Raw genomic sequence first — 19,467 nt, forward strand, 5'->3', positions numbered from 1 at the left:
AGAGTCATCAGATCTCAGTTCAAGCAGTAGTTTCATCTTGGATTAGCCACTTCATCGTTTATTTCTTCTTAAAGACCAAAGATAATTCATTTATAAAACAAAAGTACTGGTTTCTAGAATATTTTAAAACTATTCTAGTGCTCACATTCTATGAAGGATACTATCATTTTGCTCTACACACCAGAATGGTAGTTATTCTCAAAAAGAATATGATGGATTCTCAAATAAAAAAATAAATGAATTTGTAATTATGTTTCATATTGAGTGACAGAAATTGGATGAGGGTTGAACTTGCTACACACAAAGAATTTGTGCAATTTTTGTTTTACTGTTAATAAAGCTCTTATTTATTTTTAAAAGATTGACTGGTTTAAAATAAAAACTCACCTATGATAATCCAAGTAAAGTATTTGTAAAGAAAATCAGAGATCACATAGAAAGCAAAGAAATCATGATACTAGAATCTGGAATGAGGTAATTAATGAAGCTTTTGGCTTCTAGATTGTTTTCTACTATTGGAAAACAAACTACCCTAAAACTAAGCAACTTAAAACATCAAATAATATTATTTCATACTTCCTGTGGGTTAAGACTCAGAGCATGGCTTAGCTGTGGCTTCTGACTCCAGGTTCTTTCTGAGGTTGCAGTCAGGGTGTTGCTCAGGGGTGTGATCTTGTCTGAAGCATGACTGGGGTTGGTTCTTGCTCTCAAGCCCATTGCATATTTGTTGGCAAGATTCAGTTCTTTGTGGGCAGCTGGACTAACGACATCAGCTCCTCACTAGTTGTTGGCTAGAAACCTCCCTCAATTCCTTGTCATGTGGGCCTCTCAACAAGGCACATTAAAACATGGCTTGTGACTTCCCTCAGAATGAGAGAAAGAGAGAGCACCCAAAATGATGGCTACAGTCATTTTATTACCTAGTATCAGAAATGACATCCCAATACTCAGGCTGTATCCTACTATTAGTTACAGGCAAGTCAGTAAGTCCTGACCACACTGAGAAAAGAGAATTACAGAAACACATGAATGCCAAGAGGCAGGGATTGTTGGAGATGATTGCCTAACACAGTTCTGTAGAGTCAAAGAAAAAGTATACACAAACACTGATTACATAGTTCTTATTATATGATGAAATGATACTTTTTCATCCTTAATAGAAATATCTTCATGTAACTCTAAAATAAGTTTTTATAATTATTTGTATGCAAAAAAGCATTGAGTGATACAATATATAATGTGCTGACTAGTTTTAAATCATGTTCAGAAAGTGTCCTTCATGGTCATATTACAGTGTTAAACTATGAATGAGGACATTTCAAAATGGGTACAAATCTAATGCTACTTTCTGGGTATTTAATATGATAAAAGATTTGTGGGAAATATGTCAGTATTTTTCAAACCTTTACTATGCTTAAGATTAAATCATGCACATTCAAAAGTAAATATCCAGGTATACTTCAGCTATACAAATTAAATCTCAAGGGAGTGGAGGGCACAGATTTTTTATATTATAATAAATACTCCAGAAAACTCTGATGCACCAGCTCCAAAAACCACCTTAGATGATCCCTCTCAACTGTTAATTGCCTCTTTTAACATTCTTGGGTGATAATACTAGAGATCAATTCTGGCTCTATATCAGACATTTCAGTCAATTTCTTATGTTTTCCCACGTACAGATTTTCTGGTCAAGCTGATGAAAACCCAAATCAATATCAGGCAAAACAAAAAATCAAAATGTAGAGGACTGAGATAAATGTTTTGCTCTTTTAATTGATAGAATTCAAGACATTAAGAGGAATTAGAGAGCTTTATATTCGAGTTTCATATTTTATGTTTACTTTTTTTTTTAATTTTAGAGAGAGAGTGAGCAGGAGGAGAGGCAGAGAGAGAAGGAGAGGAAGGAACTGAAGTGGGGCTCTTTGCTGACAGCAGACAGCCCAGTGCAGAGCTCAAACTCACAAACCATGAGATCATGACCTGAGCCAAAGTCAGAGGTTAACCGACTGAGCCACCTACCCCCCCCTGCTTGTTTAATATTTAAAGCTTTAATTGTCATTAAGCTTTTATTTTTCTGTATGGAAAGGTTTTTTCATGAATACCATTTCTTTAATACCTGTTACCATCACACTATATTGCTACCAATTAACTTCAGAAATATACAGCAGAAAATACATGAATTACAAAACGTATTGTCAAATTTCTCAAAGTTCTTACTTAACTATAACATTCTTAGGCATTGTGATGTCCAGAAAAGTGACAATGTTAAAGAAAATTCTATTCCAAGATAAGCAATTTACAATTGATTAGTTGTGCTGTTGCCCAGAGCAACCAGCATTTAAGTACAAAGTTAAATGATAGAGCATATGGATAGCCATTGAATACTTTCTGTGGTGTCAGCTATATAAAGCTTTATCATTTGAAAAACATGCATGACTTTCTGGAAGAACTTGAAGTAAAGACATTATAGTAAATCTGGAACATTTAAAATTATTATTGATATCTATTAGATATATAAAATTTACCACTGGACATGTTATAAACTCTTTCATTACAAAATAAGAAAAATGTTACAGAATGACTAACTTTGACAGCTTTAAACATATCCATACAGCAATCCCACAAGGAACATGAATAAAAAGCTTTAATGTTATGTATATGACCTATGCTGAATTTAGGTAATTTAAAACTCAAACTACCTTTATCCCACATAATGTAGGGGAAAAATCCTTAATAATTAGAACAACTTCACCAAACCTTATGAACATATATAGAACAGCAAAAGTGGTGATGTAACTATTTCACATAAATTGAATGAATTATTACCTCGAGCTATAAAGAGTATGGGAATAACAAAATAAAAGTAACAAGTGATGGCACTTCCAGCTGTTAACAAACAGAAATAGGAAGCTCTTTCGTTTGTGAAAGGAAATGACATAAGTTTTCTGGTCTCTAGCAACAAAAGCATGCAACATTTTCTCCCACTTAAATATTTACATTCTACTGCTTTTACTATTATGTATTCGATGAAAAATTATGTTTTTGCTATCTTTGGCTTTTGTAGTCCCTCTCTGCAATTAGCCAAACAATCCAGAATTGTTAGTAATGGGCAGGAGAGTTAGATTATACAGGAAATGGGTGGGTTTTGGCATTTACTTGCCTAGCAAACAATGCAAAATCTAAGAATGCCAATCCAAAGTAGACTTTCCATCTGACAAATAAGAGTGATAACTGTTTGACTCCAACAGAGAACTTATAAATATGAAATTGCTAAGAATAAATTCTTTTAGATTCTTAATAACATGGTACCATATCATAGAATATAATATTCTAACATCATCATCATCATCATCACTCAATTACTCAATGCACTTTTAATGAGAACTTTTCATGTACATTTTGAAATGTACATTTAAATATATATATTTAATATTACATTATTAAATAATATATATTGTGTTAAATTATATTATATTATTACTATATTCTATCCTACATATTAATATATATTATAACATACATATATTATACTCCCTATAGTCCCAAAGGCTACCAGGCCTCTCTATATACATATTAAACATATTTAAAAATATAATTATGTTATATTGCTGATGATGAAAACTTACGCTAGCAATGGTCATTTTAACTTTTTCAGCTGGCCACCACTTAATCCCTTCCTGGATTACCTATAAATCTCCCTCTAACATATATTCAACTAATTTTCAGGAAACTCTGCATTCTTCCAGTTAGTAGTAATTCTGCAATATATCCATGCACTTCTTTTTTCTTCTCACTATTTCTCTATTTTTGAGAGATAGAGCATGAGCAGGGGAGGAGCACAGAGAGAGGGAGACACAGACTCCAAAGTGGGCTTCAGGCTCTGAGCTGTCAGCACAAAACCTGATGGGGACACAAACCCATGAACCATGAGATCATGACCTGAGCTGAAGTCAGATGCTTAACGACTGAGCCATTCAGGTGCCCCATACACTTGTGATCTTATCAGTGCGCTGTATGCTTGTCAAAGTCAATTTGTATTTATTCTCAAAACATTCATTTTCCAGTTGTATATAATAATTATACAACTTAATTTCCACAAATACTAACAAAAAACAAGCACCAAAAAGTAGTTGAATCTATGAAAATTAAGTCCTTTAGATTAGTTCAGAAAAGACAAGTTAGTAGAAGAGGATTGACAGATACTGCTGTTTTGCTAACCCAGCACGCATTCCCAGACTATGCTCCATTCTAAGACTTCACAGGGTTGGGTCCGCTAAAATACTAACAAACTGAAATAGTCATCGGGCACCATTCTGATCATTGAGACATCAACAGTCATTAGTTGGTGGAAAGTAAGAAAACTCTGCTTTCCTCATAAGGAAGCAAGACGCCTTTAGAACATGATCCTAATGTTGGGACCTATGGTACCCATTTGTGACTGACTATAGGGTCAAGGCCAGAAGTTCAGAGAGAATTTGATTATCCTAATGTTACCCATCACTTATCTCCAAACTTCTTTAATAAGAAATTGGAAAGAAGGAATGGATTAAAAGAAGAAAGGAAAGATGGAAAGAGGGAAGGAAGAAAGAAAGAGGGAATTTACATAAGCTATAGGAAGATTTGTGTGGTTATTTGCAATTGAAGCATTTCTAACTGATACAGAGTAGTGGTTAGGGAAGAGGAAAAGGGGGGTCCAGAAGCATTTTTCACTCAGACTGCTTCAGAATTTTCTTGAGTTATGCCCCACTATGAAATGAACAAAACTGCAAATCACCTGAATCTGACTAATGCAAGGAAGATGGGATATGTGGAAATTCAATCAATAGACCCCAAATATAGTAAATAAATGTGTGCTGATTCATATAGATAGATTGATACATAAAAATTCAGCATATATACATCATTTTAAAGATCTCACTTAAAAATGACTTGTTCAATAAATCAACAAATGTTAGCCATGGAAGTATTGAATGAAAGAACTTTCACTATATTCTAGGGGAAAAAAAATAAGTCAAAATGTCTGCAAGATTCTAAAATCAATGCCAAAATGTGAACATTGCATATTTTCAGCTCAAATTTTGGTAAAGCTATAAATACATGAATTGGAAGAAGTAAATAGAAAGTTTGGATATAAAAATTAAAACTAATGAATTTCAAAACATATACTAAGAAGATAAGATGCAAACAACTATTTCAAAAATTTTAGAACACTACCGATTATTGAGAGAAACTTATCACATTAAAATCTTTTATTTTTTTTATTTTTATTTTTTTCTTTTTGAGAGACAGAGAGAGACATCATGAGCAGGGGAGCGCCAGAAAGAGAGGGAGACACAGAATCTGAAGCAGGCTCCAGGCTCTGAGCTGCCAGCACAGAGCCCGACGTGGGGCTCGAACCCACGAAATGTGAGATCATAACCTGAGCCGAAGCTGGACACTTAACTGACTAAGCCACCCAGGTGCCTCCACATTAAATTCTTAAAGGAATTTAAGGAAACAATCATTTTTGTTGATGCCTATCAAAACAATTAAGGAATATTTCTTGATTATATTCTGGCTAATATCTACTGTGTTGGAATACTAGAATTTAGAGTTAGAATTTGGAGTTGAAGGGCCTAGCCCAACTCTACCATTTTACCTGGAGCCTAGTCTAAAATGTCTCTGTAGAGAGGCCATGAAGCATTTGGTTACACATTTGACAATAGGAATTTACCTTATGATTAAACTGGTTCTTTTTTGGGTAACATGAGGAATTAGAAATAGCTTTTTGATATTATGTATAAACCTACCAACCTGTAATTTCTGTCTTTTAGTCTTACACTTGTCATCAGAAGTAAGATAGAAGGGCACTTGGGTGGTTCAGTCAGGTAAGCATCTGAGTCTTGATTTCAGTTCAGGTCATATTTTCACAGATTGTGAGATCAAGCCCCAGTCAGCCTCTGCACTGATGTCTTGGAGCCTGATTGGGATGCTTTCTCTCCCTCTCTCTCTCTCTCTCTGCCTTTCTCTCAAAATAAATAAATAAACTTAAAAAAAAAGTAACATTGAGGTTCCAGGCCACATAACCACATTCTCCTATTGCTACCAGGTATCATAGAAATAGGGTTCACGTATTTCTCAGAAGCTCTATCAAGGATTGTATCCCAGATAATTCATCTCAAAAATACATTGGGAATGATTTAAACATTCTCCATAGCATCTGAAATTACAGTCCCTGATATATATTAATTATTTGCCACATGGTTGGTAAGTCTGAACACCATTACTTCTCCCAAATATATTCTTCAATAATTTACATTTCATAACTATTTCACTTTTAACCCCTGGCCACTGTATCAAGCATGAAATTATAGATTTAAATAAACAAAAGTATCAAATTAATTTCACTTTTATACTGATTTCAAGTAAAAACATTCATGTGTCTTTATGGGTCTTCTGCCTCCAGAATTATTTAGGATTTTATTTTTGTAAAATTATATATTTAAATAATTAATTAAATAGTAAATTCAGATTAAAAAGTCACAATGGAGTATCTGGGAAGAAATGCCAAAATTAGAACTTAAGTCCCAGATATGACATTTATTAACTGTATAACCATGGATATTTATTATTTTATTTTTATGATTTAATATCTAATTATGAGAATAAAATTAAATAACATGATTTCTTTCTAGTAAAGTATAAGGTATTATTTACACTGAAATGTATTATTCTATACATATATAGTGTTATATATATATTCTAAGTGTTACTGGACAAATAATATTAATTTTTGCAATGTATTAGTATACTTTTCAAATAGCTTTTTGAAATTTGCTGAATTTTTTAAAATGTTAACCTAAACTGTATGTGACATATTTTCCTTCTAGATATCATAAAATATACTTCCTTCACGTGAAAGTCACAGGACAATTTTCAGGCACAGGCTTGGTTGTACCCATGTGGATAAACAAGACGGTAATTTTGATGTGTTAAGAAACTGAAGGATACTAGTAAGTGAAAAGCCTTATATTACATTCTAAGTACATAATCTTATTTTACTCCAAAATTATAAACACATTTTTAGTGCTAATTCATATGGGCTCAAGGACCATAGACTTGGAGAGCTGTCATAAAAGCTAAATTCACTTGGGAGGAAACACTTAGAGATGCAAAGTTAGGGTCGGTTACCTGGCTGACAAATTCCAGAAAATGCCACCAACTAGAGAGAGTAGATGATTTGGAATCAGAGCCAAGTCACTATATTTTTCTCAACATAGTTCTTTGATATCCTTGAAGCCTGCATATTTTTAATGTTAGAGCTTTGTTGCTATACACAGACATTTCCTCTATTAGAAATACAAAGGGGAAAATTACATAGAAGCAAAGCTGTCTTTTTTTATGAGAAAATAAAAGGAATATTTTTAATGTTCTTTGTTAGAGCAAAGTGAAGGATCACAGATAACCCTCCTTGTCTTCTTCAAACTATTCATTAGGGTCACATCTTAAATTCACTTAATCCCATCAATACTATGATTACTGGAGTACAATATAAATCTGCCTACCTCCCCACTTCTCTCCCATCCTTTATTCCTTCTTTCCTTTTTATTTAATTTACCTAAAAATTAGAATATAACCAGATTGCAAAATATCAGAAAAAAACAAAAAATTAGAAATACCCTTCAATTGCATATTGAATACCTAAGAAGTCATACTTTCTAATTTACCTCCCTCTAGTCTCATTTTCACATAAATATTTCATATAAATGTAAGCATAAAGTACATAACCTATTTGCACCTTTATTTTTACAATTAGCATGATCATATAAATATATTTCTATGCTTATATATGTGTGTAATATGTGAATGCATGTATGTATGTATGTACATATATGTATGTGTATATATAGGTGTGTGTCTCTTTATTTCCTGGCCAATTTAATAATTAAATAGCACTCCAGCAAGTAAAAATATGACTTAAATCTCCGTTACCTTTATTTTTTCTAATATATAAAATATAATGATCATATAGTCATAGTCTCACAATACCTTATTAATATTATATTAAGACTCCAGAAGTGAAATTATTGGGACAGAAAGATTTTTAAGTCATCAATATGGCTTCTAAATTTCTAGGAAAAGATTGTCCTGGTTATACTTCATCAGCACATACTCTTGCCAGTATGGGGTTTCATTATTTTTTGCTCACTTATGAAATGTGATGAGAGAGGTTGGGAACATGGCAGAGTATCGGGACCCTACGCTCACCCTGTTTCATGTTTACAAGTAGATATCACTCACATCCATGTAAATAAACCAGAGAATATCTGAAGACTGGCAGAGCAAACTCCACAACTAAATGCAGAGAAACTGGCAGGTTAGGAAAGGCAGAAACCACATGGTAGAGAGCTCCCCATAGGAAGGAGGAAGCTGCAGGCAGAGAGGGGAGAGAAATCTTCTCTTGCACCAGAAAGCCTGCATGGAAAGAATTCCCATAATGTCTGGCATTGAAGACCAAAAGGGCTGAATTCTGAGTTTGTATAACCAGGGGAACTTGGAACCCAGAGCTTTAGAGGTCAGCTGACTCAGCACTAGGTGAGCCCAGAGGAGGAGGGATAGCTGAGTCTCCACTCTTAAAGAGATAGCCGCCCACAGTGAGGTAACATTAGAAGCAGTTTGCACAATGCCTGAGGCAGCAGGAGGGAGCTCTGTTTCTAGGGATTTTGGAGCCTGTTGGAGGACCTCTCTGGGAAAGAAGGAGATGGCAGATACAGTCTGTTTACCCTGCAGTATAAAGACATGGCCATCGGTGGGAGGCAGTGCTGCACAGACACTTGCTACCTACTGCTAGCAGTGTACCCTGCCAACAAGTTCTCCCAAAGACTCTTACTCCATGTCTGTGGGTCTGGGGCCTGGGCTTCAGTGCAAATACACCACAAACCCAGCTCTAGTATGTGCTCCCCTTTGGAAGATCCTGCCTAAAACTAGCTCTCTGTACATTTTGCTACCACTGCTATCCCACCCCTGAGTTCCCCTCAGGCAAGGCCCTCAGAGCTGGCCTGCCTGAGTTCCACTAACATTACAGAGAGCAAGCACAGAGCACAATAGACAGGCAGTCGCTGCGGAAGACAAGACTGAAAAGAAAAGCACTTTAGACACAACAGCTGGGTGCAAGCAACACACACAGGATACCCTCCTGGAGTGCCAGTTTCTAGTTAAGAGGGGATACTGCATACAGGATCTCTTCTTCACAAAGCCCCTACTTGTAGGAGCAGAATATGTAGCTGACTTTCCTAAACTACAAACACAGAAATAGAGAGGTAGACAAGATGAGGAGACAAAGAAAGATGTCCCAAATGGAAGAACAGGACAAAATCATAGCAGGAGATCTAAGCAAAACAGAAATAAGCAGTACACTTAATAGAAAATGTAAAGTAATGATCATAAAGATACTCACTGGAGTTGAGAAAAGAGTGGAGGACCTCAATGAGAACCTTAACCAAGAGATAAAAAAATCACATATGAGAGGTGGATAAATCATTGCAAAGAATTAAAAATAAAAAATATGGAATAAACAATAAGCTACAGGAGGCAGAGGCATATATCAGTGTGATCTGGATGATAGAATAATGGAAGGAAACTAGCTGAACAGATGAGAGACAAACTACATGCTGAGGACACACTTAGAGAACTCAGCAACGTCTTCCAGTATAGAAACATTTGCACTGTAAGGATCCCAGAAGTAGAAGAGAGAGAAGGGGGGGGTGTACAAAATATTTTTGATGAAATAATAGCTGAAAACTTCCTGAACCTGGGAAGGGAAACAGAGATCCAAAATAGGGGGCACAAAGATCCCCCAACAAATTCAATGCAAGAAGGTCCACATCAAGACACACAGTAACTAAAATGGAAATAAATAGTGATGAAGAAAGAATTTTACTGGATGTAAGAGAAAAGAAGATAGTTACATACAAAGAAACCCCATAAGGCTGTCAGCTTATTTTTCAACAGAAATTTTGTAGGCAAGAAGGGAATGGCTTGGCATTTTCAAAGTGCTGAAAAAGAAAAAACTACAGCCAAGAATAATCCCTCCAGCAAGCCTATCATTCAGAATAGGAGGAGAGATTAAGAGTTTCACAGACAAAAAAAAAAAAAAAGGGCAAATAACTCATGACCACTAAACCAGCCCTACAAGAAATGTTAAGGGGTACTATGTGAGTGGAGAAGAAAGAGTAAGAAAAATAGGAAGCACAAAAGCAAGAAAGTTAAGTATATCTGTAAAAATCAGTCAATAAAAGCTGGAAATAAAAGAAAGTAAAATACAATACCAAATATCTGAAATGTGGGACAGAGAAGATTAAAGAATGGGTTCAAAATTAAGCGATCATCAACCTAATATACATTGCTATATGTGGAATATGTTATATACAAACCAATGGTAACCACAAATAGAAAACAGTAATAGATATGAAACAAGGGCAAGAATCCAAATATTGCACTAAAGAAAGCCAATTAATCAAGATAAGAGAGTAAGAGAAGATAGGAACAAAGAGGAACTATAAAACATAAACAAGAAAAAAAATGGTAATAAATACACATATATCAATAATTTATTTGAATGTAAATGGACTAAATACTCTAATCAAAGCACATAGAGCGACAGAAAGAATAAGAAAAAAAAAAAAGAAGGCCCATCTATATGCTGTCTACAAAAGACAAATTTCAGACTTAAGGCACATGCAGACTAAAAGTGACAACATGGAGAAACATTTATCATATAAGTGAAGTAAAAAGAAAGCCAAAGTAGCAATACTTATATTGGACAAAACAGACTTAAAACAAAGCCTGTAACAAGGGACAATAAGGGACACTATATAATTATAAATAGTGCAATCAAACAAAAAGATATAACAATTGTATATTTATGTGCCCAAGATGGAAGCACCCAAATACATAAAGCAGTCAGTAATAAATATAAAGAAAATAACCAGGAGTAATAAAATAATAGTATGTTAACACTCAACTTACAACAATGGCTGAATCATCCAGACAGAAATCAACAAGGAAACTGACTTTGAATGGCACATTGGACCAGACGGATAGTAACAGATATATTCAGAAAATTCCATTCTAAAACAACAGAGTACACATTCTTTTCAAGTGCACATGCAACATTCTCCAGAACAGATCACATATTAGTCTACAAAACTAGTCTCAACAAATTCAAACAGATCTGAATCATACCATTCATCTTTTCTGACCACAGGCACTATGAAGCTAGACATCAATCACAAGAAAAAATTTGGACAGCACACAAATGAAAGCACCATCATCCAAAACCTTTGAGATACAGCAAAAGCTGTTATGAGGAAAGTTTACAACAATATAAGCCTACCTCAGGAAACAACAAAAATCCAGAATAAACAGCATAAACTTACATCTAAATAAACTAGAAAAACTACAACAAATAAAATAACTAACACTACAGAGATAAAAAGATTGTACGAGAATATTATAAAAAAATATATGAAAAAAAAATTGGACAAACTAGAAGAAATGGATAAATTCTAGGAACATCGGAATCTCTCAAAACTGAATCAGGAAGATAGAAAATCTGAACAGACTGATTACCAGCAATGAAGTTGAATCAGTAATCACACATCTCTCAGCCCACAAAACTCCAGAGCCAGATGGCTTCAGAGATGAATTCTATGAAACATTTAAAGAAGGATTAATAGATCTATTCTCAAACTATTTGAGAAAAAAAACAGAAGAGAACTGAAATTGTCTAATTCATTCCATGTAGCCAGCATTACTCTTCTACAAAAAAGAACAGATAAAGACACTACAAAAAAGGAAACTACAGACTAATATATCTGATGAAGATAGATGCAAATATCCCCAACAAAATACAAGTCAAGTCCATCAATACATTGAAAAAATCATTTGCTGTAATCAAATGAGATTTATCTATGGAATCACATCAAAATAAAATCTTCTGCACACCAAAGGAAATAATCAATTAAAAAAAGTCAACCTACTGAATAGGAGAAGATATTTGCAAATGACATCTCTGATAAAGGGTTAGTATCCAAATATATAAAGAACCTATACAACTCAACACCCCCCCAAAAGAAATAATTCACTTTAAGAAAATGGGAGAAGCTATGAATAGACATTTCTGCAAAGAAGATACACAGATGGCCAACAGTTACATGAAAAGATGCTCAGCATCAGGGGCATGCAAATTAAAACCACAATGAGATATCACTTCATGTCAGAATGGCTAAAATCAAAAACACAGAAAACAGTAAGGGTTGTATATATACATGTGTGTATATATATATTTCATATCTCTTTCATAGCTTGTTTCCCTAATAAAACTTAAAAAGCAATTTTTATAATTAATAATAATGTGCATCCTAGTTTAGTTCTTGCCCTTTGTATATAATATCTTTATAGTTTTAACATTAGCTAAGGTTTTAGTATAATCATGATATGACAAAAATATTTTACTATTCTCAATTGTATTAGAAATGATTATTAACACTACTAAAATTTTATTTAAAAGAGTGAAATATTGCATTATAAGATTAATTTATATTGTAGCCACCTTTGCACTTCTGGGTAAAACTCTAATCGGTGGTATCATGAAATTCATTTGCTATATTTCTAGTTCCATTTACTAGTATTTCCCCTGCAATTTAATATTTAAGGAAAGATTATCTTACGATAACAGAAACTGTTTCTCTTATTTTCTTATTTAATAGAAAAATAGTGCATCTAAGAGATAGTATCAATTAAGTAATGGTCAGATAATGCTTTTTTTTTTAATTTGACCAAAAAAAAAAAAAAAAAACCCAAAAAGCCACCACTGAATTTGGCTTAGGCAGGCCTAATAGAGGATGTCTCCACCTTACTGATTTATTTTTAGACCTTGAGGGCATCACTGTAGATTCAAGTCAAGTCCCCCAGGAAGAAGACATATTCCTGGAAGTTCACCACCACCTGTTTCTTGTTCTAATCCAGGTCATCTATCCATCCATCAGCTTTGCAATGTCAGCATCCTGCAGCTTCAGGCCAATGGTGAGCTCTTTCTTTCTGGATCAGCTCCTTGAGCCCATTTTTGCTCAGGGTCTTTATGTCACCTTCCCTGCCTGAGTACTTATGGAAGATGGCCACAAGAAAGCCAATGGCCTGATCCAGGGGGCACTCCGGGCCTCAGTTCTGGGCTCAGAGTACATGGCCAGGAGAGCTTTGAGGAACTGAGAAAGTCCTTTTGAATATCTAAATTTCCTAAGTGGTTGATTTCTCCATATAAGGATATCAATATTTGGTTCTCTTATACTTACTTAGTAATTATTGTTCACAGAATCAAGATAAAGGAGTTGATTAATATGTAACTAACTATAACTTGCTGAATGATATATAAACAAATATTATCCAATAGTATGTACATTCTAGCAAATATTTGGTGGCATATAAAGAATTTGGTCTTCACAACTTTGGTTTGGCCTTTTTCTTAGCCACCACTTGCTTCACAGACAAAAGAGTTTCAGCCACACTGGGCATTTCTTTATTCCCTTAACCACTTCATTTCCACATAACCCTGCTTTTATTCACATCAGGTCTTCATTCTGAAATGTTATTTCTAAATAAAACTGCAATTTTTTATCTTTAAAGTTCTATCTTAATAGTTACTTCTTAAGCTTCCACCACCATGGAAATACTAATTTTATATAGCTCCTTCCATGCTAATATTATTTACATGTCTTTGACACTGGACTGTTAAGTTATCTAGGGTGATAATAGTGTCTACTTATTTTGGTATCCCTGGGAGTCATATAATAAGAGCTCATTAACTACTACCATTCAGTGAATGAGTGGTATGAGTGTCTTCATTACAAATGTACCCTGCCCCCACATACTTATAAATGGATTTTTTTTTAATTTTTAAATGTTTTCTTTATTTTTGAGACAGAGAGAAACAGAGCATGGGCGGGGGAGGGGCAGAGAGAAGGAGACACAGAATCTGAAGCAGGCTCCAGGCTCTGAGCTGTCAGCACAGAGCCCAATGCAGGAGTCAAACCCACGAATGTGAGATCATGACCTGAGCCGAAGTCGAAGGCTTAGCTGACTGAGCCACCTGGATGCCCCTAAATGGATTATAATTTCAACTAAAGAATGTCTAGTATAAAAGAAAACATATATATATATATATATATATATATTTGGCTCCTATATATATCTTCTGTTTGACTACACTAAAATAGAATGCTAGGATCATTGTCCTAGTTATTATAGTAGACGTTCTAGAAAGTAATGACATAATATCGTAAGTTCATTCATGATCTCTAGCTCATATGCAGCACAGAATCATGGCCTGGACTCATATGGAGAGAATGCTATAATGAACTTCTCTCTATTCACTTCTTTTCAGAAACATTAAGGGGGAAATATCACATACCCACACACCTGAGCTGGCACTCCCCAGAGAGACTTCCTTTTGCATTTGTAATGAACTGAAAAGAAACCTCTTTCACAGTCACTTTAGCATTAAGAATGTCCTTTTACCCATTTGACAGAGCTTTCTCACAAAATCACATGATGTTGTTAATAGTTAAGTATAGGTATAAAAGGAGAAGAGAACTGTAAGATCAAGAAGAAAAAACACAATTAAAATAATCAATTGAATTCCTCGGAGCCTTCTCCTTTCATGGAAAGGCAAGGTAATTCAGTCATGTCTTGTTAATTATTAATGCAATGTTTTTTTAATGCATGGATTAAAAAATGAAATATTCTGTGTCTTCTGGCTCTGAATGTTGGATCTGAATTTAAATCTGCCCTTTTCATTCACTAGAGGCAGAGAAGCAAAGATGGAGAATAAAGAGAAAGGCATGCCTGCCGAGATGACAGTGGTGGTCAGCAGGACCGAGGAGGCAGGAAACTGAAGGCAGGTGGTAGAATCAGAGGGCTGAAGGAAGCTAGATAAATCCAACATCTTTTGTTTGTCTTTATTTAAAACTCTGAAGAAAACCAGTTAAAAAAGATTATAAAACAGTAAGGTTTATAGACAAGTTTATTGCCTAATAGACTAACAGCATAACAATTAAATTATGATTGATTTACCTAATGATAATTCAAAGTAAATTAACATCATGAGGAATATTCATTTTTTTAAATAAAAAGACCTGAAATTTTCTTTTAAATTTTTTTAATGCTTATTTATTTCTGAGAGAAAGACAAAGCTCCATCAGAGGAGAGGCAGAGAAAGATGGAGACACAGAATCCAAAGCAGGCTCCAGGCTTCAAGCTGTCAGAACAGAGCCCTACATGGGGCTTCAACTCACAAAGTGTGAGATCATGACATAAGCCAAAGTGGGATGCTTAACCAACTGAGTCACCAAGGTGTACCAATACCTGATATTTTCTTTTTTTACTTGTTTTTAGTGTTTATTTATTTTTGAGAGAGAGAGAGAGAGAGAGAGAGAGAGGGAGAGAGAGAGAGAGAGAGAGAGAGTGAGCATGAGTGAGCAGGGGAGGGGCAGAGAGAGGGAGCCACAGAATCCAAAGGAGGCTCCAGGCTCCGAGCTGTCAGCACAGAGCCCAAAGAGGGGCTCAAACCTACAAACGAGATCATGACCCAGCCTAACCGACTGAGCTACCCAGGCACCCCTGAAATTTTCTAATTGTAAAGTTGTTTCTGTGTAGGTTGGACAAGTCAGAGGTTTAGGCAAAGGAAAAATTATTGTGGAATTTAACATAAGTGATCAATTACAAATAAGCCACATGCCGTTGAGAGAATTAGATAGCTTGCTTAAATAATTATGTGAGGTCCTTGCATGGTGCTACAGTATGTATCTACCACTTGTTCAAAACTTGTGCCTAATATTCTTAGGAAATAATTACAAAGTTTTTGAGGTTCAAGTGTGAACAAAGGGAATCAAATGCTTTTACTGTCACGTAATATTTTGAAACTGACACACTATAATAACTTGTGGTTTGCAGTTAACCAAGCAAATAATTTGACTCAATTTATATGTTTGTGCTGATATAGTAAACACAATTCAAACAGCACTATAATAATAGAGTGTTTTGAAATCTATTACAACAAAACAAACCATATAATTACATATTTATGCTAGTTACTGCTAGACAATAGAACATAAGCGCAGAATACAGATGTTCAGAGCAAGGTTGGTAAGTTCGATAAAATAAATGGCCCAAATGATAGGGGTCACTAATTCAGATTTTTTAAATGGCAAATTCTCTTTTAGAATCACATTCTAAAAGATGCAAGTCCATTCTTTTCTCTTAATGTAAACTGACAAGTTGGCTATAATAAAAACTACAGATAAGCAACTTTGGAGGTAGCAAAGAGGGAAGGCATTTGATCAACTATGAGTGAAGTGAAAGTCTTCTATTTGAACTAAAGACTGATGCACTCACTGATAACAGCAGCCTACTCTTACTGTAATAATTGAGCAATTTCCTATTTTATCTTTCTACTATGGATTCTATCATTTTTTGGTTCACTCTCAACTGGCCCTTCAAATATTAATCTGATATTATTCTATAATATCATGTTTTGAATTTAAAGCCAGGGAGCTGATTGAACAATAAAATAATAGTATTTTGTGAAAGATGAGCTAAAATATACTTTATAATCATAATCCATAAAAATAAAAAACCTCCTACTACAATTTTAATAACTCAGCCAATAGTATAAAGTCCTGATGGACAAAATGAAATCAGCCAAGTTCCTAAAGAATTCATTTGGATGCACCACCCTCAGCATGAAGCTCCACGACGTGCAGTCCTCACTCACTGTGCTTGCAACATCAGTTACTCAAGCCTGGAACTACAATTTGAAGAGTAGGAGGTTACATTTAATCAATACATTCATAAATATCACCATTTGCTTTGAATATGCTATCATTTAAATATTAACATCCTGACAATCGGGAGGAGAAAAGAAAAGCATAATGCTAGTAGGTTTCATGGAACTATTTCTGAGTATTAAAAGGCAATATTTCCTAGACTTTACAATATTACTTCAATATCTTAATTGGATTCTATGGTAATTTTAATGAAAACATATCATATTGGATTGCTATGCCTCTTGCCAGATTTTTAAATTTGAAAATGAGTGTTTATATTGCTAAAATTAATTCAAATTGAGACTTCCAGATGTTTATATATGTGCACAGGTGTCTACTCTCCCCGGTTCCATATGCTCATTACAAATGAATATTTTTATTCCTATATAAAATATAAGAATAAAAGAAACCTTATATGTGGGCCCAAAATCCAAAAATGGTGCTACTTCCAAGCCAGAAACATCAAAGCTTTTTAACAGTAATGGAACTAGGCTAAAGGAGATACTGAAGGTCAATCTTCTGAGCCACTTCTGAGTAAAGTTATTTTGCCTGAGAAATAAGTGGAGTAGGCTTTGGTGGATTTCCACAAAAATCCCTTCACTCAAAGAGGTTGAAGATGAGAACAGATAGAGCCTGAAACAACCAGCCTCCATGCAGATGGACTATTTTACACACTTGCTGGTAGGCTCATTCGGAAAGCATCTATTCAAGAAAGTACCAACGATCATTCCAAATGTCAGTGGCTAGAGCAAGCGAAAGACTGGCATGGGGTTGGCAAGATGCAGTAAAGCGCCGCTGGCAGTATGATAGAAACACCAGGCACTTATGCATCTTGTGTGCAGCATGGTAAATTCATCATACGACGAACACTTCAGGGAATCTGTAAGTGTCCAGAGAGACGATTTAGAAGAAAAATGTTTATTTCTGAGTTTGCACATACTTTTAACTCTGTACCTATCTTCTGCATGTCTGGAAATAGTAAAACGCAATGTGAGCAGATAACGTTCCAAAAAGTCAGATGTTTGGGAAGATTCTGCAATGTAAGAAACTGGAAAGGAAGAATCTTCTGGGTCACAGCTACTGGGTGCCTCTGAAGCATTTATATCCAGAGATTACAAAAATAAAATTTTCATCACAGTCCAAACAAAATTTAATAGAAATGCAACAGTATATGATCAGAAATAATTCATCGCTTAGAATAAAATTAATACTTTTCAAATTTAAAGTTGTAATAAATACAGTGAACAGCAGATTGGATACGGCAGAGAATCAAAGAAAAGGACCAAAAGACAAACTCAAGATAAGTTCAATAAATTCACCCAGAATTCACAGGAAGAATATTAGAGAACAATGATGTAAAGAATTGATTAGAGTCCTGGTAGATGTACAAGAAGATCAATTCTACTTATGAAAGAAATTCCAAGAGAACCATAAAAAAAGGGGGGAAAATCTATGAAATCAACCTTCTCCAAATTTAAGAAAGACCGGAGTGTATAGAGCTAAATGCCCAAATTCCTCTCAAAACACTTGAGAGTAAAACCAGATGTATCACTGCAAATTTATGAATTTCAAGATACAAGAAAAATCCTTCCAATTATCTATGCTTGAAACAAAAACCAGGCTTACCTCAAATTTTGTTTCTGTGTTACTAAATACCACAAACCACTTATGCATTGTCTTTAAAGGCTTTCGAGGAAAATGTTTATTACCCAGTCAAAAGTAATTGTGTGAGGGGTACCTGGGTGGCATAGTTGGTGGAGTTCCAACTTCAGCTCAGGTCATGATCTCACAATTCATGAATTCAATTTCTGCAATGGACTCTGCTGACCGCTCAGATCCTGGAGCCTGCTTCAGATTCTGTATCTCCCTTTCTCTCCACCCTTCCCCCGCTTGCACTCTGTCTCTCTATCAAAAATTAATAAACATTAAAAAAAACTAAAAAAAGTAATTGTGTGAGAAGGCAACAGAGTATATTTGCAATATATTCAAGGTATGTTAAACACATTCTATTCAGTATAATTAAAGTTATTCTATAACTACTTAGGAGATAAAATAATAAAAGAGAAAATCACCATCATGATATAAAACTATAAATTGCCTGATGTTGAAATGACAGAACAAAATGTAAATAGTTATTGTAAGTTATAAATAAACCTTATGCAAATCTCAAAAATTATTCTTGACAAAATAGATGGAAAATGAAAAATAAAATTTAAATAAGGCAAATGGATTTAGCAATCAAAACTACATGAATGAAAATTGAAAGTGATACAAGAAGGGAGGGGAAGGACAATATTTTTTAACTTGGAAAAGAGATAATATATTCAACATAGAAAATGAATATGATGGCAGCACATAGGAAAACTGCAGCCAAGATCAACCTCTTCAATCTCTTATAATTCTAGACATAAAAATTATGTAAAAAATGACTACAAAGAAATGAAATATAGGAACCGAAAAATTAATGTTATCACATTTTGTGACCAAACAAAATAAAGGAGCTCAAGTAAATTGAAAGAAAGATAGAATAGCTCTGGGTTCTCACTTGGAAATGATCTTATCAAAGAAGTACCAATGGAAACATGAAATGTGTCATGACTTTAGA

General features: G+C 34.5%; 1 pseudogene; it reads right to left on the bottom strand.

The window, feature by feature from the left end:
* Positions 1-12,912: 12,912 nt before the first annotated feature.
* LOC115291206 lies at positions 12,913-14,983 on the bottom strand (annotated as a pseudogene).
* Positions 14,984-19,467: the final 4,484 nt, after the last annotated feature.

The sequence above is a fragment of the Suricata suricatta genome, chromosome 5 (assembly GCF_006229205.1).
Source record: "Suricata suricatta isolate VVHF042 chromosome 5, meerkat_22Aug2017_6uvM2_HiC, whole genome shotgun sequence".
NCBI lineage: Eukaryota > Metazoa > Chordata > Mammalia > Carnivora > Herpestidae > Suricata > Suricata suricatta.